At 41.2% G+C, this 23,489-nt stretch overlaps 1 protein-coding gene across 7 annotated transcripts in view; it reads right to left on the reverse strand.

Annotated features, from left to right (window-relative positions):
* Nucleotides 1-23,489, reverse strand: part of LOC125351882 (LIM domain containing preferred translocation partner in lipoma) — a 645,466-nt gene that overhangs the window by 579,219 nt on the left and 42,758 nt on the right. Inside the window, exon 1 of one of the 7 annotated variants that reach the window (XM_048346969.1) lies at nucleotides 21,648-22,249. The exons of the other annotated variants lie outside the window; for them this stretch is intronic. The gene's annotated coding sequence lies outside the window, so the exon portion shown is untranslated. Of the gene's footprint in view, nucleotides 1-21,647; nucleotides 22,250-23,489 lie in introns of those variants that run through there. 7 annotated transcript variants of the gene reach the window in all.

The raw sequence follows: 23,489 nt of genomic DNA on the forward strand, positions 1-23,489 counted from the left end.
TAACTTACCTACCAGGCCATATTCTGATAAGATCTACATCTACTTTTGAAGGATTGAACATCCACCTCTGGACCAGTAGGACAAAATACAGTCACAGTCACCCTTAGTAAAACATCAAGCCTTGTCCCTAAGATCAGATCCCCTCCTCATAGAAAGTATTCCAAATGTGTTCCATCCTGTATACTCTCCTGACCCTTCATCCAGAGCCTGAGAGAGCTACAGCTACAGCCTACATATCTCAATCACTTAAGCACCTAGCATGAGTTCTGAAACTTGTTTGGTGATTTTTAAAATGCACTGTAAACATATTTTTCAACTGCATGCTCTCTTTGGCATGTCTTTCTCCTCAACTATTCATTTCTAAGGACCAGGGCGTATCTTTATAACTAGCAGTCTCCTACGGCCATTCCCACTGTGCCAAAAGGAAAGAAATAGAAGACTCTGGAATTGAGAGAAACATCAGAAAAGAAAGATTGCTCTACCATGTATTTACCTTCATGGACTGTAAACACAACCCCTACAAGATGGTCCTGGGTTTCACAAAACACCAGACTCTCAAGGAACTGAGGTAACTGCTCAGACTCAATAAGTCCCTTTCTAATTTCTGAAGCAAATAACAAACGAAACAACAACAACAAAAAATCTGGTTATTAATCTACTAAATCTGGTCACTAAGGCTTCAAAACCACCTGATCAAGTAACTGCAGAGAGCCAAGACATCCACCTCTAACGTAAGTAGCCAATACTTGGGGGTTCCATCATAAACTGATACTTCTTAGGACCAAAGAGGAAATATTAAAACCAAAAGCCCTTGGCAACAATCAGCAATTGCACATTGGTATCAACAATGGGAAATAGTTACTTCCTGATTCCCCCTGAACTAGTCATGACTAGAGCACAAAGTATGAATATCTAGCCAAATAAACCAAGAGTCAAGCAGACTAAACCACAACTTGGGGGCAAGGAGGCGGGGATGGGGGTCTGGTTTTTGAAACACTGAACTGCCTGGATCTCTGAATCTATCTGCTCATAACCCTGCTGCCTTTGGCAAAAACCAATTTGAAAAGGCAAGTAATTCACAATTCTCTTTCAACATTAATTATCATTAATAAGAAGGTTCCAGCTAACTCCTTTTACAGATAAGACAAAGCCGGGTGTTAGAGCGTGCTCGAAGTTTTGCCAGAAAGGAAACCCACCACATGGCTCAGGCAAAGAAGAGTTTATTGGGGGGAGGGCAAACTGCCAACCCACACAAGATGGAGGCATGGGAAGATAGAGGGGAAAGAAAAAGAGAAAGAAAGCAAGAGAGACTAAGAAAGAAAAGGAAAGAGAGAAAGAGAGCAAGATAAGAGTAAGAAACAACGGAAAGAGAGCCAGGACTCGTGTTGAGCCAGATTATATAGGAAAAGGCGAAAGTTATGGCCAGGTGGATTGGATGTGACCTCACAGAAGGGGGAGGTAACTGCCTCCAGGTGCACCAGTTGCCTAGGTAACGCAGGTACGGGGCTACAGGGCGAAGACTTAAACAGGTGGGGGGGAGGGGGGGCATCTGCATGGAGCCCTCCTGGGGATGGATCTTAGATAATCCTAGCTACTAGGAAGGCTAAGATGTAAGGCTTGTGGTTCAAAGCCACCCTGGGCAGTAAAGGCTGTGAGACTCATATGTCTACTAAACTACAAAAAAGCCAGAAGTGGAGCTTTGGTTCAAGTGGCAAAGCACTAGCCTTGAGTACAAAAGTTCAGGGACATTGCCCAGGCCCTGAACCTCAGGACTGGCACCAAAATAACAAAAAGGATGTTAGTACTCATCCAATCTTAGGGAGAATGGTGCACCAGGTTGGAACAGGAAAGAAATGCACCAAGTATGTATTATGCTGGGCACATGACATATTACCTTATTCTTCTTTATATTGGAAATGAATATGTAAAGAATAAAACAACAAGACAGGCACCAGTGGTTCATATCTGTAATCCTAGCTACTCAAGAGACTGCGATCTGAGGGACAAAGTTCATAGCTTGTCCAGGAGACTCTTATCACCAATTAACCACCAAAAAGCCAAACATGGAGCTGTGGCTCAAGTGATAGCGTATTATCCTTAAACAAAAAAGCTCAGGGACAGAGCCCAGATATTCAGTTCCTAGGACTGGCACCACAACGGAGGAGGAGAAAACAACAGCAATAACAGATCATGCATGGACTAATCACACTTTATAGTTTAGTAAACAGAGGGACATCCATCAACACACTTGCCATTAACAAGCATGAGAGACAATAATAATTGGCTGTAATTCTGAGATTAGGAAAATGAGGGCAGTGAAATGCTGTTTGTATAGGGTTGCACAGCGAATACTTGGCAGGCCTTCTGTTTACCCAGCCCTGCCACACTTTGCCTTCCTATACACTCACAAACTTCTGAAGCCATACTAGTCCCAGTAGTCTCTTTCTAACCAGTCATTTGTTTCATTCTCATAAAACCATGTCATCCAGGCTCATCTGTGCTAGAATTCCTCTGTTTGGTGGACAATCAGCCAATGTCTGGTAAAATACCCTTAACAGAAAGGGACACTTTGCTACCTTTGGATTTATTCTTTCTATGCATTTAAAATGCACAGTGCAACTGTTATCTATACCAGAAACCCTTATAGATTATGAGATTACTCCCATGAACATCATCATGAAGGTCATGATCATTTGTGCTCCAGTTATCTGGCTTTTCCAGTCTCATAGGTGTAACAGTTCCACATGAAACATCAGTTTTGCTGCTCTCAGCATTCTCATGTAGACAGGTGATGAAGGTCCCTTTCAGAAAGATGAGGAGCCACTGAAGATAGAGGGTGATACACAGGTTGCATCTGTGATGGCCCACAAAGCTTCTAATCATTCTTCCTTCTTAGAGTACTTGAATATTCCTTCAAGAAGACATTTCTCCAAACCAATGACAGAGGTCTAGGTGAGACTGTCTCTACATTCAAATCTAGCAGAGCCCTGGTTCCTGGATGGCAAGTAGCAAAGTCTCATCTTTTTGGCTTCAGTGATGGCTTCAACAATGTTCAGTATCAAGAACATTTGAATACAGGCAAACAAGGCTCTCTCCCCACCAGACAGGATGCAGGATGTCCATAGCCCAGATTGCAGTAGACAGCTACCTCATAACCATGAGGTAAAACATACTGAAGATGGAACCGACATGGAAACAAAGAGGAAAGGGCAAGGAACATTGCAGAGAAACAGATTCCTGCTCAAGTAGAGCCGGAAACACATTTTATATTCAGACTTGCCAATTTCCAGGCTCTTACAAGACCACATATCCAACTTGTTCATTTAGTGTAGTCTAAAGCTATATAAACATTTCAGAAGACAGAAGCTACTGCTGGCTTATAACTAACTTACAGTCATCAAAAGGCCTTGATCCTCTTTCAGCTCTCTCTTGTTAAGGCAATCTCCCCTATTCTATCATTACACACTTTAGAGCCAACTTCAAGGCTCCCTATCCATCACAACTTAATTTTTAACACTGAGTAAACTTGGGAGGTAAAGGAGGTAATAAAGATTATCATTTGATATTCAAGCTGTATGCTACTGGAGAAAACATTCAATCCTATGTCTGAGACTATTAGAGACTAAAATGTTGAAGACTCAAAGTCAAAGAGTTCCAGCCTTGGATAAAAAGTCAGTTGCACATTCATTAGGAAAAGACAGAGATAAAAGAATACTAATAGCCATTCATTTAAAAGGCAATGAGATGGGATTCTTGACTACAAAGCTATTGAAAATGAAATATCCCAGAGAATATTTTCTTGACCTGTGTGTAAGTATCACTTAGAATTGCAGGAGGGGTGGGAATTCTTGAAGAAATTCTGACATAAGTTTCTTTGTTATGATGTTGCTAATAAAAAAAAGTCTACAAAGTTCAGCAATATCTTCAACCCTTATGTTTTATTAAAATGGAGTAGATCTTTAAAAAACCGATTAGTTCATATTTTCAAATAAAATTGTTTTATCAACTACAGCATCTGCTCCATTAGGAAAAACCATACCACAAACTCATATAGTTACTTATGTAGAATATTACTTATGCATTTATTTATAGAATGCCAATCCTTGGTGTTTACAGGATAAGCCATCATCCTGGAGACCACAAAGCTGGACTCAGTGGAAGCTTCAGTGAGAATTCCCCATGGTTTATTTCAGATTATACCATAACCCTGGGTGTCCTATACCATGGATTCTCTTAACATTATATTCTGATCTATCCACTTAACACAGAAGTGCTCCAAAACACAAGTAAAAGCTTACTTCTCACCATTTTTCCTTTAGGCCAGCAACAAGATTCATGCTTATCTCACGTTGGACCACTAGCCAATTCCTAACACACTGGCTCATACCATCTGCTTAAGCCAGTTTTCCTTCCCCTACACCTCAAAGGGCAGTTGGGAAAATCAAATAACATTACAAAAGGGCTGGGGATATGGTCTAGTGGCAAGAGAGCTTGCCTTGTATACATGAAGCCCTGGGTTCAATTCCCCAGCACCACATATATAGAAAACAGCCAGAAGTGGAGCTGTGGCTCAAGTGGCAGAGTGCTAGCCTTGAGCAAAAGGAAGCCAGGGACAGTGCTCAGGCCCTGAGTCCAAAGCCCAGGACTGGCAAATAAATAAATAAATAAATAATATTACAAAAGACAAGGCACCATGCATGGGATAAACAAAAAAGACACTCAGTATTTCTTTCTTTCCTTGCAAATGCCCATAGCACCATCCCCTTCATTTTGGTCTTTCAATTTCAAGAATAATTCTCTTCATGCCAAAAGAGAAAGAAGGAACTAAATGAAGACCTGAAATCATCATTTTACCATTTTTTTTCCAGTTTCTTCTCTGCATGTTACTTTACAAGGACAGAATCCTGCCTTTGCTTTGCTACCTATTTTATTGGCAATACCCTCATCATCATCATCATCATCATCATCATCATCATCATCATCATGTGTGTGTCATGGAGCTTGAACTCGGAGCCTTAGCATTGTCTCTGAGCTTTTTTGCTCAAGGCTAAGGCCACAACTCCACTTCTGGCTTTACTTGGTAGTTAATTGGAGATTAGAGTCTCACAAATCTTCCTGCCAAGGTTGATTTCGAACTTTGATACTTGAATCTGTCTCCTATCTAGGATTATAGTAGTGAACCACCAGCACCAGTTTTATTGCCATTATTATAGCTTGTTCACTGCCAAGGAAATGAAGGCACAGAAAAAAAAAACATTTTGGTCATGTCATTTTTAATTTTAGTTACAGGTGCCTATGTTTCAAATAAAAACCATTGATTTTTATAAATGTCGTTAATATTGATTTTAAAGAAGAAACATCTTCTTTTCTGTATAGGACTCACCAGCTAAGGAAAAGCACCTTCCCTCCTGGGGCTATGAAGTAGAACAACAACAAAAAAAAAAAAAAAATGTAAGCACTAGACTGGTAATAGGCTAGGGCTGTCTTTGCTTCTATCACTGAGCCTTAGTTTTCCAACCTATAGAAAAGAGAAGAGGGGCTGGGAATATGGCCTAGTGGAAAGAGTGCTTGCCTCTTATACATGAAGCCCTAGGTTCAATTCCCCAGCACCACATATAAAGAAAACGGCCAGAAGTGGTGCTGTGCCTCAAGTGGCAGAGACAGAAATAAATACGTAAATTTGAACTGCACAAATAAAATAAGAGTTTGGAAACAAATTTCAAACTATAGGACCTGGTGGCAACCTCTGAATTGTAGTTTCCATGGCTGGAAAGGAAGATCTAATAAGCTACAGATAACTCAAACATCTTAACACTCTTGATAATTCTAAGCTGAGGCTTTATTTCATTAAGATCTATTTCTCTTCTGTAAAGATAATGCAATAGGTGTTCCATTGCATACACTGAATACAGAAAGTATTCAAGGCTTCTTAGTGTATATACAAGAAATATACCAGAAAAACTTCTACCTCCATTCTTACTGTTGTGGTTTTAATCACATTCTCACCACAATGATACAATTGTTTCCTATATATTATCTGCCCTCAAGTCCCTGTATAAGCTTAAATTTTTGAAAGTTTTTGAAAGAATTTTTGAAAATTTTTAAAAATGGCCCACCACAAGTTACCAAGCAGACTGGAAAAAAATTGGGGAAACAGGCTTGGCCATGATTATACAGGAAGGCCACCATTAGTATCAGACAGTACAGAGTTTGCTGGACTATTATCTACCTGCTATCTATTTTGAGAGGACACAAAGTAACTGGGCAGACAGACTTTCTCTCATTTTCACAGTCATTTTTGGAATAGAAGCAGGACTTACACACTCAGACTTCTGAACACCCACTTCAATGGTCTCCCAGTAAGCACCTCAATGTCTGAAAGAAATTAAGTAATGAAACTGGAGTTTCATCAAGATAAATCCAGCAAAATACTGGATCCTATGATATATACTGGCCCTAAAAACATCAGAACTCTCCAAGTCATTTCAACTGAGAAGCATCATTTTGAATTTGCTGAGGAATGGGTTAAGAAGCTGCCATTGGAACTGTGGCCACTACAATTTTATAAAAAACAAAAGGCAGCCAGGTACAGTGGTTCATGCCTGTAATCCTAGCTACTCAGGAGCCTGAGTTCTGAGGATGACAATTCAAAGCCAACCAGGGTAGAAAGTCAATGAGACTCTTACTTCCAATAAACAACCCAAAGAGCCAGGAGCTGTGACTCAAGTGGTAGAGTGCTATCTTTGAGCAAAATAAGTTCTAGGACGGTACCCAGGCAAGACAGTACCCAGTTCAAGCCCCAGGACCAGCAGACAGAAAAGAGAGAGAGAGGGGGAGGGAGGGAGAGAGAGAGATCACAACAGTTTCTAAATAGCTGCAAAGAACATCTGACTTCACAGACTCTTAAATGACACCGAAAGGCACAACTCTCCACGCTTGCCCCCCCGAGGGAGCCATATTCATACTCTTCAGCTTCCATCCATGCACCAGTGAAAGTGGTCTCCTTTTCTATAGTCAACTACTCTTGTAATATTTTTTCTCCTTTCCCTTAAAGAGAATGAGCAGCTTTGCTAAAGAACCGCTGTGAAATGATTGAAGTTCCCATGAAAACAAACCATTAGCAGAGTTCAAATGCAATTTAAATTACCAGTTGTTAAAAATGCTCCTCAATTTTGTGGTAAGTTTCCAAGGAGAATTACATGCTATATACTATTTAATTGGTTGTTTTCTATTTTTTAACATCCATTTATCCCCCCCTCCACCCTTATATTTCAAAAGTATCTATAAATGCTTCCCTTTAAAAAATTATACATTGTTGAATAGATTAAATCTAAAGATTGAAAAGTATCAGAGAAACAGCTGCAGGATTACACAGTTCCACAGAAACTGATGGTTTTGACACCATGAAACGTGCAGAATTTTAATCTTAGTGATCACTTAGTAGCACCTTCAGACTCAGACTTTATACACGAAGATAACAAGGCCCTGAAAGTAAAAGGAGGGATTGGCCTGAAGTTCTTCCTGTCAGTGACAAGTTCAAGAGACCCTAGGCTCCTGATCCCAGCCTCCCTATCACCTCTTTCACATTGTATCTGTAAGTACCAGGGAGATGGTCAGTGGGTTTTACTTTCCATCTGCAATTTTCAAAAGAAAATATGGAACTCTCTTCAAATATTCTTCCTACGTCTGAAGTGAAACTAGGAAATGGTAAGCATCTCTCCAAAAAGAAAAGAGAAAGAGGAGGAGAAGGGGAAGGGAGGAGAGAAGAGAAGAGGAAAGGTGAGGGGAGAGGAGAAGAGAGGAAAGATGAAGGGAGAGGAGAGGAGAGGAAGGAAGGGGAGGATGAATGAATGAGAACAGTCAGAGAAGCAGAGAAGAAACAGATTCTTGATAGGAAAAGTCTAGTCACTTATCTAGAATCATTAAAAACAAGATATGGGACATCACGTGAGTAGATTTCCATCATTTTATCTACCTTGAATTAGTGGGTATCCCTAAAGGAAAAAGATAAAGAATCAACAAAGTAAAGGCAGGCTTTGTCACACTTGAAAACACAAAGGATTTCTAGAAGCCATCATGAGTGCAATTTGAAATTCAAAGCTTTAATATTTGACTTATACAAATGATCTTAACCTCTCCCAACTCAAGCTTAGCTGTCAACAAAAGTGTTAAAACCTACCCACCAGGGTATAGACAACCATTTCCTGGATTCCTTACCCTGGCATGTGCAGCACCTAGACTATCACATGCATTCATTCACATTTGCCTCTTTCTAAGGGTTCCACAATTTCTCAACGCCTATGGTTCTATCATTATAATTCATTTGGACTAAAACTCAGTATTATACACCATTATGTTCTCTAAGTTTAATAAACTACATGTTCCCTGAAAGTAATTTTATTAACATTTTCATTCAAAACATGTTAGCTGGGTGCTAATGACTCACACCTATAAGCCAAACTATTACTCAGGAGGCTGTGAGATGAAGGACTGTGGTTCAAAGCCAGCCTGGACAGGTAAAGTCCTAAAGATATTTGATCTCCAATTAACCAGAAAAAGACAGACACTAAGGTTTGGCTCAAGTGGTAAGGCACCAACCTTGAGAAGAAAAAAGCTAAGTAAGAGAATGAGGCTCTGAATTCAAGCCCCAGACACACTAGAAGAGATAAATAAATAAATAGTCATACATGGAGACATACACATCTAAGTATTTTCTTTCCAAGCAAGCTTTTGAAAATGCTACTTAAAAATGGTCTTCAAGTTCATTTTTTGAACCACACATTAATTTTCAATTTCATGTCCAAAATCTTAATTAAGTTTTCCATAGCCCCTATGTGACATTTTCACAATTGAACACGTAGGAAAGATCAGGGAGATGGACACCTGCCTGAGGTTTGGGAACTAGAAAGCCAGAATTTCATCCCAGGTCTTCAAAGCCAAGCTCCATGACATAGGCTTATCCGCTGCTGGTACAACTATAATATGGTCCCCATTGGGCTCTGGGTAGAAACACACCTTAAAAACACGTGCATTTTTACATTTCAAAAATAAAAATAATGACATTTTCAAACTAAAAGATAAAAAATCTCATATTTATGACTCTAAGGAAGTAATCTTTTTTGTCTTCCACTTTTCAGTTATGTACACAGTGAAATAAAAGCCGTGGAAACCTGGAAAAGATCCCTTGGTAGGTGGCAAAAAGGGCCTGTGAATGATTAGCAAGAAGCTAATATCAGACAAATACAAATGACTTGAGTTCTAGCTCAAACAAATCATGAATAGCCATCAATGACTTGAGTTCTAGATCAAACAAATCCTGAATAACCCTACTATGCCCCTCCAAGGCATGTGCTCTGGAGTCCATGATGCCATACTCCCTGCAACCAGCAGTGCAGCAAACAGATGTTTGCCAGTACATCCCAGTCCTATCTTTGATAAGACACTGTGAGGATTTACTAAGTGGAAATGATGAGCTGGGCACATCCAGACCTCTCAGAATGCTTAACACCTCACTGGGAAAGTGCTGGGATACACAGGACAGGACAGCACTTTTGTCCCATGTGCTCATATAAAGCAAAAGCACAAGTACAGATAATGTCTTAGTGAAGGTCTGGAAGTTCTCTGCAGAAGATGTGACTTCTAAACGATGCTTAAACTCCCTAGAGGATTCCCATGTAGAAGAGGAGGGAAATAAGCCCAGAGAACACAATGTGAAAAGGCTTTGAGTAGTCTGTGTTCAGGGTGTTGTCAGTGAAAGTGACTAATGTGGTGAGGCCGATGGCAGAGGACTAAAGCGGATGCAGTTGCACATGATGTTGGAGAGGAATGTTAGAGACAGAACATGGAGGCCTTTGTGTCCCACCCAGGCTGAAACACTGGATTTTGAGACTCAGGGGTTGTGCTGTGGGAAATGAGGCAAAAGAAAGCTAATGGTAGAGTGGTAGAGTCATCACTTTGAGAAATAAATCCTTCCATGGTCAGCTTCCAGTCCTAGCATAAATGAGAATGTCAGAAGAACTGCTTCTGAAAGGATCTCCTTCTCAAAAGAGACCCACATCCACGCCTCCATTGTTCTGGAACTCTTATCCATAGGAGAGACAAGTGTAAGACTCAGGAAGGAAACCATGTCCCATGTCCCTAGGGCAACCAAAACTCTACCTCTCAGACACCATCAGCATCACTCACCTCCTTGAGTTAGGAGATAGGTTGGAAGATAGGAAACCTCTTTCCTATCTCTCAAGAAGCAGGAGATTGGGCTAGGAGTGTGGCTTAGTGGTAAGGTGCTTGCCAGCATGCATGAAACCCTGAGTCTGATTCCTCAGCACCACATAAACATAAAAAGCCAGAAGTGGCACTGTGGCTCAAGTGGTAGAGTGCTGGCCTTCAGCAAAAGGAAAAGAAGCTCAAGGACACTGCCCAGGCCCTGAGTTCAAGCCCCAGGACTGGAAAGAAAGAGAGAAAGAAAGAGAGAAAGAAAGAAAGAAAGAAAGAAAGAAAGAAAGAAAGAAAGAAAGAAAGAAAGAAAGAAAGAAAGAAAGAAAGAAAGAAAGAAAGAAAGAAAGAAAGAAAGAGCAGAAAACAGGGTCTGAATCATTTTGCCCTCAATGTGCCTAATGCCTCACATTGCCAAACTCCTGGCCAGCTGGAAACATCTGACTAGAATCTGTGACTAGCACTGATCCTGCCCTTGTATCATCTCTAAAATGTATGGAATCTCTCCTTTAAAGGATACCTTGCAGTTCCTATATATCCAAAGCCTCCAGGAAGTTGTGATTCCCTCCATGTCTTTAAAGAGCTCTCCATCTTGAAGAGATGGACAAAAAAAAAAAGTAGGAGGGCAAGGGGTCAAGGAAGAAGCACTGTAATACAGGGTGATCCCATATCAACTTAATGAGTGGGGCAGGGGGAGGACCCTCAGGATTAATTAGGTGAACTGACAGCTAGGAAGAACCACAGCAGGGTTCAAATCCAAAGCTCCCATACTTCATCCTCTATCCACTGCCTTGGTGCAGTGAGCAGAGCAGAGACCACTTCTAGTGCAAGGGAATGGATGGTGAGGAACAGAGAATGGTAGGGATTCCTTTTTTTAGAAAGCAGCATCTGTGCAGATGTTTATGGGAGGAGTAGGAATTCTACAGATGGATATGGGAAAGGTCATTTCAGGCTCAAGATAAAGCATGAGCTAAAGTACAAATGTGAACAAATGCGCAGGGTATGTCTGGAGGGAGGCAGGGAATGTAGCTGATGTAAGAATGAGTGAGCAGAAGCATCAAGGAAGTGTATTAGTGTCTGGTTATGAGAGGCTCTGGACAGTAGGGGCAGGAGTCATTGCTTAAAGCCATTAAATACCAGGAAAAGAATCTATTTTAAAGGAGAAAGGTGACAAGGTTTTTGGCTTTCCTTGAGTTTCTGTGCTCTAAGGCTTCACCCAAGCAAATAGCCTTTGAGGATCTGGGCCAGGAGGAAGAATAATGGGCTCTCAGGTCCTTTTGGGTCAGTGTACATGGAAACATTGTTCACTGGCTTTGACTTTGGGAAAAAGAAAGCCTCCATGTATTTTGTAGATACTGACCTTGATAAATTTTAGTGAGGCTCATTGAATAAATTCCCAACCTGGTTTGAGCATAAGGATCCCCTGCTAATGGACACAGCAAGGAAAAATGGGCTGGGAATCATGGAACCAAAGGGGGAACACATTCTTGGCTTGGATTTTTCCCGCCTATCAACTATAAAATCTTGAACAAGTCACTTCCTTATAACGAGGGCACAGTTTGCTCATTTGTAAAATGGAAACAATAATACTTACACAGCTGGACTCTTATGAGAACCATTAGTGTGTGATGCTGAATTACAAGGACTCGTGTTTCCATGTGGACTGACATGTTTAGAACAGGTGCCCCTCCTGAAGCCATGGTGTTGATGGGCTAATAGAAAAACTACCCAGTCATCCTGGAGAAGTAGTCTAAATCTGGAGTCGTCAACCATTTTCCCCCTGTTGAAAATTGAGCTGTATTCCCCAGGCAAGTCATTACATCTTTTTGTGCCAAATTGTTTTCATCTTTTAAATGACCCAGTAATCCCACTTTGGGCAATATACATAAGGGAATAATCCAAAAGGAGAAAAGAAGGCAATTTGTTCAGAGATGTTATTCATAGTGCTATTTCTAGCTCTTTATATATCCCTCTATTATAGCACTTATCTCACTGTGCTGTAATTATCCACTCCCCTTCTATACGCCTCCAAATTATCTTTGAATCAATCCCCCAGCACCTAGCACAATGCCTGGCATACAGCAAGAACTCAATAAATGTTTGTTGACTGAATGGGTAATATGAAAAAAAAAATTTAAAAGAAACTCAAATGAGCAAAAACACAGCCCTGTTTTTAAGAGATGAAGTTAAATTGAATTTTTTTTCCTTTTTTTGGACAGCATTTTTCACTTTAAACTGCAAACTTTTTTTTGAAGTGTGTGAAGAAGCGTTGTGTGTAAGTTTTTAGATGATTTGGTTTGTGATCTATGAAAATCTCCAGGTATAGACCAATGGTAGTATAAAATGGCCAAGGGATACCCACAGGAAATGAGGTCACATCAAGGTAACTTGGCGGCTAGAGGTCACACCTCAGTTAGGAATCTTGGATTCTCAATCTGTCTCAGACCCTCTTTTGCTGTGGAACATTACATTGCATAACTTCTCTGAGATTAGTTTCTCCACAGAAAATTGGAGAGTTTTCAGGAAAGCCCAGACCATTTAAAACAGACTACAGCCAAATACCAGAAAGTATAAATTCAAATGTGAATGAAAGACTCAGCAGACCCAGAGCTGCCCTCCCTAGCATAGCCTTGAAGTCATGGTGAGACTTTGGTATCATGGCTCCTCTGGGATTTCCTGAGCCTTCCAAGTCTTGTACATGAGGGGTAAGAATGAGGGTTAAGGCTTTTTACCAAGGACAAGAAACAGAAATCCCTCCAAGAACAGAGAACAAGTTTTAAAAAAGGGGGTGGGGGAGGAGGCAAGGAAAGATGCTGTGTAATAGTAGAGAATGTACTTGGCTTGCAGTAGGTCCTAGCTCCTTGAGAGGCTGAGACTGGGTCTTGAATCACATTTCAAGGCAAGACCGGACAGAAAAGTTCACGTGACAGATATTCACAGAGGCATATTCCTGACATATCTTCCTGGTGGGAGCCTGAGATTGAGAGGATCACAGTTCAAACCCAATCCAAGCAGAAAGGGAAGCTGAACATGGGGGCTTACTCCTGTGAGCCCAACAAAGACAGGAAATCTAAAATAGGCAGGTCATAATGCAAGCATTGACACTATGTCTTGAAAATTACCCGTGAAAAACAGACCTACAATTATGGCTCAAGCAGTAGAACACTAATCTAGCAAGCAGGAATCCCTCACCCTAGTACCACCAAAAAAAAAAAAAGAAGAAAACAAATATGGTCCATTAAGCCAACATCACTTAAGAAAGCTCAGTATTCTGGATGGGAAAGAATGCTTTATAAAAATACCCAGAAAGAGCAGAGGAAGCTGCATGTTCCATGGAGCTTATTTTTGGGGTGTTTCAACAATTCTTAGCCAGGAAGTCAGAAGAAGGAAGCCACTGCCCTTGGCCAGATGAGAATTTCAGAGAGAAGGGGGAACACACAAATGCTTAGTGAAGTGATATAAATAATTAATCTGTTACTATGTTAACCTCACACAACAAGTATTGCTAATATTGTTCAGTATTAATGTCACTGTTCAATGTGAAACTTTTCTGAAGCTGGCCCCTTGCTGTGAAGTTATGTAATTGCAATTGCCCACACCAGTAACCACTCCCACCCTCCATCCCCTCAGAGAGCTACATCCACTTTTATCACCTGATGGTCTGATGGGTCCCATTATGGTCAAGATGCCCTGACCTGTTTGTAATGAGTTTCTGGACATTTCTCGAAAGTAATGAACTGGTTCCTGGACACTTCTTGAAATTAACGAGCCACTACAATTAGGCAAAAGGGAAAATTCCTGTGGTTTGGGGGTTTAAAAGCAGCCTTCTAAAATGGCTTAGGACAGTATCTAGAGATTGGATTGAGACCTCGGGTGCAGTCCTGGCATGCCAGTACTTTCTTGCTCAATAAAATTCTTTTCATTCCCAATTGGCATCTGAGTGGTCTCATTGGTCATTAATATCCGGACCCCATTACACTAGGTCTTGGAATTTTGATTGTTTATCCACACATCACCCACTGAACATGTTTTCACGTCCCACTGGATCCATTTATCACGACATTTCTCTGAAGGAAACCCCACTTGATATTCTGTGTGTAGTATGGAGGTCAGATTTGGCCAGCACCATCATTAGCCCCACGGTGAGTTGTACCAGCAGGCTTTCTATCCTGATGGGTGTGCCTGGATTCCTAGAGGAAAAGAAGTCCCATCCCCAGGTGATGGGTGTTCCTGAATCCCTGGAGACAAGGGCAAACACTTGGCCTATAGGTCACTGAACCTGTCAGTCAAGTGCCTGGGACTGGGAGCTTCCTGTGACCCTAACTTGACCTATTTGGGGTCAGATGAGCCAAGGCACCATCACATCATACCGCATGTCTCCATCTTCGTGTCCTGTGTGCTGTCTCCTCGCTCATCTCTGGTCACCATGGCATCCCAAGTCAGCTCTACATTGGAGCTGAATTGGCTTGATGGTATTGTTTTTGTTCTTTCTTCCCTCTCTAGCCTGTTTCCTGATAGTATTAAGTGTATTTGTGGGCTGCAGGCCTTTGTAACAACTGGCTGCCTGCAGACTGCTAATGCTCTAATACAGACTCCAAGATTTGATCCTTCAAAATGTGGCTTCTCGGTAAAGAACCACATGGTTTTATCGCTGGATGCGGAAAAAGCGTTCGATAAAATCCAGCACCCATTTATGCTAAAAGCCCTGGAAAAACTGGGATTCCAGGGAACATTCCTGAATATAATCAAGGCAGTTTATGACAAACCAACAGCAAGCATAACTCTAAATGGTGAAAAACTAAAGCCATTCCCTTTAAAATCAGGAACAAGGCAGGGATGTCCACTCTCTCCCCTGCTCTTCAACATAGTACTAGAATTCCTAGCCAGAGCAATTAGGCAAGAAGAGAATATAAAGGGGATCCAAATAGGAAAAGATGAAGTTAAACTTTCTCTCTTCGCAGATGACATGATCCTATACCTAAAGAATCCCATAGACTCTACCCCCAAGCTACTAGAGCTGATACAAAACTTTGGCAAAGTCGCAGGATATAAAATAAACCTTCAAAAATCAACGGCCTTTCTCTATGCTAACAACCCGAAGACCGAGGCTGAAATCAGGAAAGCAACTCCTTTTGCAATAGCCCCCAAAAACATAAAATACCTAGGAATAACCTTAACCAAAGAAGTGAAAGACCTCTTTGAAGAGAACTTTAAAAGCTTGAAAAATGAAATTAAGTCAGAACTAAGAAAATGGAAAAACCTCCCATGCTCCTGGATTGGGAGGATTAATATAATCAAAATGGCAATATTGCCAAAGGCTATCTACAAATTCAATGCAATACCCATTAATATCCCAACACCATTCTTTAATGAAATAGAGGAAGCAATCCAGAAATTCATATGGAACAATAAAAGACCTAGAATAGCAAAAACACTCCTAAGCAGAAAGAACAGTGCTGGAGGAATTACAATACCCAACTTCAAGCTGTATTATAAAGCTATAGTAATAAAAACAGCTTGGTATTGGCACCGGAACAGGCCTGAAGACCAATGGAACAGAATTGAAGACCCAGAATTAAACCCACAGAACTATGCCTACTTAATCTTTGATAAAGGAGCTAAAACAATAGTATGGAAGAAAGATAGCCTCTTTAACAAGTGGTGCTGGCAAAACTGGCTCAACACATGCAACAAACTAAAACTAGATCCTTATATATCACCCTGCACCAAAATCAATTCCAAATGGATTAAAGACCTTGAAATCAAAACAGGCACCCTGAAGACACTAAAGGAAGGAGTAGGAGAAACACTTGGGCTCCTTGGCACAGGACAGAACTTCCTTAACAAAGACCCTGAAAGGCTACAAATCAAAGAAAGGTTGGACAAATGGGATTGCATCAAACTCCAGAGCTTCTGCACGGCAAAGGACATAGCTCTCAAGATAAACAGAAAGCCCACAGACTGGGAGAAAATCTTTACCGGACATTCAACAGACAAAGGCCTCATCTCTAAAATATATGCAGAACTAAAAAAATTACCTTCTTCCAAAACAAAACTGCAAAGAACCAACAGCCCCCTCATCAAGTGGGCTAAAGACTTACAAAGAAACTTCTCTGATGAGGAAATGAGAATGGCCAATAGACATATGAAAAAATGCTCTACATCACTGGCCATAAAGGAAATGCAAATCAAAACAACATTGAGATTCCATCTCACCCCAGCAAGAATGTCATATATCAAGAAAACTAATAATAACAATTGTTGGAGGGGATGTGGCCAAAAGGGAACCCTACTTCATTGTTGGTGGGAATGTAAACTGGTTCAGCCACTCTGGCAAGCAGTATGGAGATTCTTCAGAAGGCTCAATATAGAACTCCCCTATGACCCAGCAGCCCCACTGTTGGGTATCTATCCAAAAGACCACAAACAAAATCACAGTAATGCCACCAGCACAACAATGTTCATCGCAGCACAATTTGTCATAGCGAGAAGCTGGAACCAACCCAGATGCCCCTCCATAGATGAATGGATCAGGAAAATGTGGTACATTTACACAATGGAATTTTATGCCTCTATCAGAAAGAATGACATTGTTCCATTTGTAAGGAAATGGAAGGACTTGGAAAAAGTTATACTAAGTGAAGTGAGCCAGACCCAAAGAAACATGGACTCTATGGCCTCCCTTATTGGGAATAATTAGTACAGGTTTAGGCAAGCCATAGCAGAGCATCACAAGGCCCAATAGCTATACCCTTAGGAACACATAAGATGATGCTAAGTGAAATGAACTCCATGATATGGAAACAAGTGATATATCACAGTTATAACTACTTTCAATGTCCTATGTGAATGTGTAGTTTCTATTATTGATGATGTTTTGTATCACCTTCCTATGTTTGTACCTACACTACCTCTGTAATCTTATCTGAGTATATTGGAAACCGTGTTTACTGGTATTGGAAGTAGGAAATTCAAAGGGAATACCAAATTCGAGAGACACGGGGTAAAAAAAAGAGAAATAACTACAAAAGCAATACTTGCAAAACTGTTTGGTGTAAGTGAACTGAACAACTGGGCGGGGGGGAGGGAAGGGGGGGAGGGAGGGGGACATGAGGGACAAGGCAACAAACAGTACAAGAAATGTATCCAACGCCCAACGTATGATACTGTAACCTCTCTGTACGTCAGTTTGAAAATAAAAATTTGAGAAAAAAAAAATAAAATAAAATAAAATAAAATAAAATTAAAAAAAAAAAAAATGTGGCTTCTCAGATAATTTACCATGTAACAAAGGCCAGCCTGAGCTACACAATGAGATCTTTACTCAGGGGGAAATAAAAAAAGAAAATACTAATGCAGCTGTGGCTCACGTGGTCGACTGCCAGCTTTAAACAGAGAAAATGAAAAACACTACAAATCATGTCATTTATTTATATATTCTGCTTTCTTCAAGAAAAGATGCAAACCTCACCTAGCTTATGATTTTTTAAGTGGAAGAATAAATAAAGAGAAAGGGAAAAAAATAAGAGCCTTAAGTCTCATATAATTTGCTAGGCAGGCTTCATTCAAATTGGCCTCTGAGCTTCCCAGAGGCCAATATAGAACAACACAAACTACCAACATTAGGTCCTTCTAGGAGCACTTGGCTTTCTGAAAGGTCACAGCAATGTATGTATGAGGAGGTGTCACTATCCACACAGACAGAACTAGTCTTTGTCACATTCTTGCCAAAAAAATCTGTATCTGCTTTCTCCTGATCGCACATATTCTGAACTCAAACTACTCAAGTTCAGAAGAGAGGCAAAAGCATCTAGGGGGCAGAGGGAGTGTAATTATGCATTACATGCATCTATGAAAATCAGTGAGTAGAAACCACTGAAAGTAATTTTAAAAAATAAGACTAACAGGAAGGAGGAACTTGATCAAAATACATCATTTGTATATAGTGAACTATCACAATGAAACCCCTTTGTACAATTAACATTTGCTAAATTTCAAAAAATAAAATAAAACTGCTTGGGTACAAATGCCAAGTCACTACTAGGTTATTCTTCCAGACTATTCTTCCAGGAAGTACAAATAAGAAAAGAGAATGACTGGGAGCCTGTGGCATATACCTAGAAGCCTCATTACTCAGGAGGCAGAGATCTGAGGATCACTATTCAAAGCCAGCAGGGGCAAGAAAGTCTGTTAGACTTATCTCCATTTAACCAGCAAAAAGCCAGGTGTAGAGCCATGGCACAAGTGATACAGTGCTAGCCTCAGGCACAAAAAAAAAAAAAAAAAAAAAAAAAAAAGGAAAAATGGCCAGGGACATAAATTGGATCCTTAGTTCAAGCTCCAGGATAGCCAAAAAATAATCATAATCATAATCATGAAAGGAAGAAAAGAATGTAACCAGATACAATGTAACAGTGTGCAGTTTTAAAGGAGAAATTCTGATACATAGTATAAGGGTGGATGGGCTTTTGAGCACACTATGCTTAATGAAGTAAGCCAAGCACAAAGACAAATATAAGTACATAAGGCCCCGCACTGGTGGCCCAGCTCACCCTGAAATCATAACTATTTCTGAGGCTGAGATCTAAGGATGGAAGTTCAAAGCCAGCCCAGATAGTAAAGTTCACTTATCTCCAATTAACCACCAAAAAGCTGGATGTATGGTAAACACCAGCACTGAGCAGAAAAAAAGACAACACACTACCCCTGAGTTCAAGCCCCAGTACCAGCATAATTTTTTTTTTTAAGACATAAACTATGATTCCATTTGGGCTAGGAGAGCTGGAGAAGTTATACTCACAGAAAAAGGAGAAAACTAGTAGGCAGGGGAAAACAAAGAGCATGAGGGCTTGTGGGTACAGAGGTCCAGTCTCTTGCTGGGAATGAGCACAAGACCCTAGTTTGGATCTCCAACAATGGAAAACAGTTCTGGTTTCACAAGTTGAAAAGACATCTGGGGCTGGGAATATGGCCTAGTGGCAAGAGTGCTTGCCTCCTATACAAGAAGCCCTGGGTTCGATTCCCCAGCACCACATATACAGAAAATGGCCAGAAGTGGGGCTGTGGCTCAAGTGGCAGAGTGCTAGCCTTGAGCAAAAAGAAGCCAGGGACAGTGCTCAGGCCCAGAGCCCAAGGCCCAGGACTGGCAAAAAAAAAAAAAAAAAAAGAAAAGACATCTGGAGGCACATTTCACAAACAATGAGAATGTGCTCCTACTCAGGAACTATACAACTGAAAATGCTTAGGCTATTAGCTTTTACTCTATACTTCACCAGAATTAAAAATAAAATAACCTGGGCACTCGTGGCTCACACTGATATCTGAGAATCAAAATTTGAAGTCAGACTGGGCAAGAAAAGTCTGTGAGACTTTTCTCTCCAATAAACTACCCAAAAGCCACAAATAGAGCTATGGCTCAAGTCATAGGGCACTAGCCTTGAGCAAAAGACAGTGCCCAAGCCCGGAGTTCAAGCGCCAGGACTTGCCAAAAATAAATAAATAAATAAATAATTTAGGCAGTGGTTCACGCCTGTAATCCTAGCTACTCAGGAGGCTGAGATCTGAGGATCACAGTTCAAAGCCAGAGCGGGCAGGAAACTCTGTGCCACTCTCATCTTCAATTAATCACCAGAAAATGGGAAAGTGGTACTGTGGCTCAAGTGGTAGAGTGCTAGCCTTGAGCTGAAGACCTCAGGAACATTGCCCACCCTCAGAGTTCAAGCCCCATGACTGACCAAAAAAAGTAGTATGCACTCAAAGGTACATATAGGAGGAACTCTAACAATATAAATGTCTAATCTGGTGGTTGGCCCTCTGCAAGCAATGAATGCCTGTTGTTCGCATGAATGGCATTAGGATTCATATTGTATCACCACTCCTGACTTCCTAGTCCCTCTCCCTTGGTACCACAGCAGGAAAACTTCCCAAACCTTCACTCTCTGGGAGCAAAGGCACAGTGGGTCAGAAGAGGAAGTAGGTCCTGTGAAGGTTCCTTCCCACTCAGTTGCTTTAGAGAAGCTGGGAACTCAGTTTTCCCTCCCTTCAGCACTGAACACTACTGAACTCTGCCACCTAATACCACTAGCAATCAAAGTGTTTTCCCCAAAGCACAGCTGGAGTAAGAAGTCCCAAATTGGTCAGACTGAACTGACAACAAAGAGCTATCCTATATAGCTACATAAATCCAGTGAGGGCTTCTTAGTCTGTCCTCCCTTGGACACATCAAAGCAAGCTAAAATTGTGTGTGTGTGTGTGTGTGTGTGTGTGTGTGTGTGTGTGTGTGTGTGTTAGAATCAGGGCTCTCCTTTGAATGTGGATAATATTCTAGAATCCATACAGCCTCACAGACAGTGGCAGAATTCCTTTCAAAGCTTATGCCTCATTTTGAATGCCACAGACAAGACAAAGTTCTATCTACATTTTTCAGTTTTGCTTTTTACACAAGCTACTATCCCCTTTCCACAGAGAAAATGATACAGGCAGCACAGGAGATCAGAAAGTACCAGTTAAACAAGATTCACCAACAGGGAACAAAAAGTTAAGTAGCAACCAAAGAAGAAAAGGGGGAGGGGGAAGAAGGAAACGACTAAATTTACAGGAATGACAACAAACAGTTCAGATATCTGAACCTATGTGTGACAGAAAGTGGTTTGGAAGGAGAGAAGCAGATTCTAGTATTCGATTTTTAACTAACTACTTCAGGAAGTGTGGGCAACTCTACAACATCTCCTAATTTCCTGGTCTGCTGTGTGTGTGTGTGTGTTTGTGTGTGTGTGTGTGTGTGTGTGTGTGTGTGTGTGTGTGTGTGTGTGTGTGTGTAGAGTTAAAATCCCCTCCACCTTTCATGCTGAATACCCTCAGTCTATTTGAAGGACAAAGCTTTCAGTTCTAATCCTCAGTTATTCCCACTCCCTGGGCCCCCTGCCCCTTATCACGCTATAAAATAAGACAGATGGATTGCATAATCTCTCACTCTTTCCAATTTGACAATCCAGCAAATCTATACCATGTCCCTTATGTAACAAATTTATTCCCATTACACATGCCACACAATGGCATAGACCAACATATCATCTTTTCTTAAGTCCAGTCAGAACTCTGCTTTTACAAGGCAAAATCATCTCTCCTGTGTGACCACAAACATCTCCTTGGGCTTGTTGCTTTAGCCCTAGCAATTGCACAGATCCTGTCCCCAAATACTTTTCTTCCCAACTCAGGCTAGGTCTCAGGAGGAGGAAATGTCTGTACAGTATTTTCATATACAAATAGATTTTTTTCCCCTTCAGGCACATCTCATTTCTGGATCTCACTGTGAGTACCCTCCTGGAAAACCAGCTGTCCACAACATCCCCAGAAATATCTCCCATCACCATGCAAGTGAGCCCCAAGTCTGCAGACAGAAATGATATTTTTTGTGGCAATAATGATATACTCACGTGAGGAGGTCAGGCCCCCAAGACAGCTGGCCTTCCACTCTCTCTCACTCTCTCTCTCACTCTCGGGCCCAGAAAAGAACACAGCAAGGAGGTGGTCCCAAAGCCCAAAGAAGAATAGAACTGAAACATTCTCTCCTCTACTTCCACAACAAGGGGCAGAGGAATGGAGGGGGGAGGGCAAGGGGCAGGGGAGGGGGGACAACTTTGTTTCTGGAAACAAGAATTCAAATCCTGCTTCTCCTAAACCCTGAGTCACCTCCTTCTCTTCCAATAGATCAGTGTGGTGGGTAAACATTTCCAAATATGGAGAAGCAGACTGGAAGATGTCAGAAAAATCACCCCTTCTCTCTCTCCTCTGGCACTTGAAGAATATGCCCCACTTAAGACAGAATTCCTTACAGGGAATAAATTATTAACCCCCACACAGGAGTCTCAACTATTGCAACTATTGCAACCATTCTGTTACAGAAAGTCTCACCCCCACCCCCACCATCAAGGAAATAATTGATTTCAGAACTTTAAAGTTCACCTTAGGAATGGAAACATCCCTAACACAAAAATACATTACAACTAAATATATTAAAGGTGAAAAGAAAATGTTGAGCCAGTTGCAGAAAAATCTGGATCAGGATAGACAATTTCTAAAACAATTCCTCTCTATCCCCAATCCCTGAGACTCTTTGGCTATGAGATCTCTTTGGACATCACCAGGCTTGAAGGTGCAGAATAAAAGCAGAGCTCAGCAGAGCATAGAGGGAAAAGAGGATACAGTGGACACAGTAGATGTTCACTGGAGGGAGTTTAACCACCACACTGAGGCTTCCTGGGGGCTCTCTGTCTTGGTAGAATCTAGTTCTAGTCTTGGTTATGAAAGCTCTGGGTGTCAGGGGCCTTTTTCCAGAATTGTCACTCGTTTTCTGACTCTTGGCCTGCACAATGAGCTGTTTATCCTCAATTCAGGAAGAACTCAAGCTACAAACAGCCCTGGGAAAGGAATGATGGATGGAAGCGCTCACCTCAAGTCAATTACTCACAGCCATGTGGTACAAGTCAGCTACCCTCTTGGGATTTACAGTCTCATCCACAAACTGAGTACCTAGCTGAAATCTACCCAACTAGGTGCCCTAAAAGCAGTGTCTACTTGTTCTATCCAAACTGTCATCTCAAACTGACTTTGATGTCTTATTTTATATCTTACAAGTATGACACAAACAGATTTTAGTTCATGTTTAATAAATGAACACAGATATATGTGATGGTTAAAATAAGTAAAAAAACAGGATCAAAGAAGCTAACACCACATATTAGAATACCAGCATTCTGTACAGAGTCTTACCACTGCAGCCCTCCCCAGGGGTCTAGAAGGCAGATAAGAGAACAAAAGGATGATGCTCATCCTTTCCTTAACATGGACTTCCTTCCAATATCCCAGCAGAAGTATTTCCACAGAAAGAGAGAGTGAGAGAGAGAGAGAGAGAGAGAGAGAGAGAGAGAGAGAGAGAGAGAGAGAGATCCCCTGGGAAAATGGCTGCCTTGGGTTATACTGAGAACGAAAGGGGTAGGCCATGATGATAGATGTGAAAAACAGAATGAAGGACTCACCTTTACCCTTCATACAAAGAACATTTAGAGGTCAGTTTCTACATCCACAATGGGACCTTTCATTTCCTTCATATATGTGTGCTTCTCTTCACTATGGCTACTAAGCGCCTCTGGCCCAAGGCCTAACATCGCATCCCAAAAGTCAGTGATCATTATCTCCAGCAGCTGCTAACTCCATCTTTCCATCACAGAGTTCTTCCTTATATGGAACCAAAATCTGGCTGCCTGGCCTTCAACCTC

The sequence above is a fragment of the Perognathus longimembris genome, chromosome 5 (assembly GCF_023159225.1).
Source record: "Perognathus longimembris pacificus isolate PPM17 chromosome 5, ASM2315922v1, whole genome shotgun sequence".
Lineage (NCBI taxonomy): Eukaryota > Metazoa > Chordata > Mammalia > Rodentia > Heteromyidae > Perognathus > Perognathus longimembris.